The sequence below is a fragment of the Etheostoma spectabile genome, chromosome 21 (genome assembly GCF_008692095.1).
Source record: "Etheostoma spectabile isolate EspeVRDwgs_2016 chromosome 21, UIUC_Espe_1.0, whole genome shotgun sequence".
Classification (NCBI taxonomy): domain Eukaryota; kingdom Metazoa; phylum Chordata; class Actinopteri; order Perciformes; family Percidae; genus Etheostoma; species Etheostoma spectabile.
This window is the reverse complement of record NC_045753.1, coordinates 7,103,383-7,103,634: the sequence shown is the minus strand read 5'-3', so window position 1 is coordinate 7,103,634 and position 252 is coordinate 7,103,383. Positions and strand designations below refer to the sequence as shown.

The 252-nt window shown below is 62.3% G+C and overlaps 1 protein-coding gene across 1 annotated transcript in view; it reads right to left on the bottom strand.

Annotated features, from left to right (window-relative positions):
* Positions 1-252, bottom strand: part of antxr1c (ANTXR cell adhesion molecule 1c) — an 81,725-nt gene that overhangs the window by 27,254 nt on the left and 54,219 nt on the right. The window lies entirely within an intron of this gene.

The window sequence follows — 252 nt, the reverse complement described above, 5'->3', positions numbered from 1 at the left end:
GCACCTCTCCCTCCAGCCCATGGGCCCACCACCTGTGGGAGGAACCAATGGGGTTGGGTGCGTTGCCGTAAGGGTGGCAGCGAAGGTCAGGGGTTCCGACAGACCAGACCCGGGCGGCAGAGGCTGGCTCTGGGGAAGTGGAATGTCACCTCTCTGTGGGGGAAGGAGCCGGAACTTGTGCTGGAGGTTGAGCGCTACCAGTTAGATCTGGTGGGGCTCACCTCTACGCACAGTCTTGGTTCTGGAACCGTA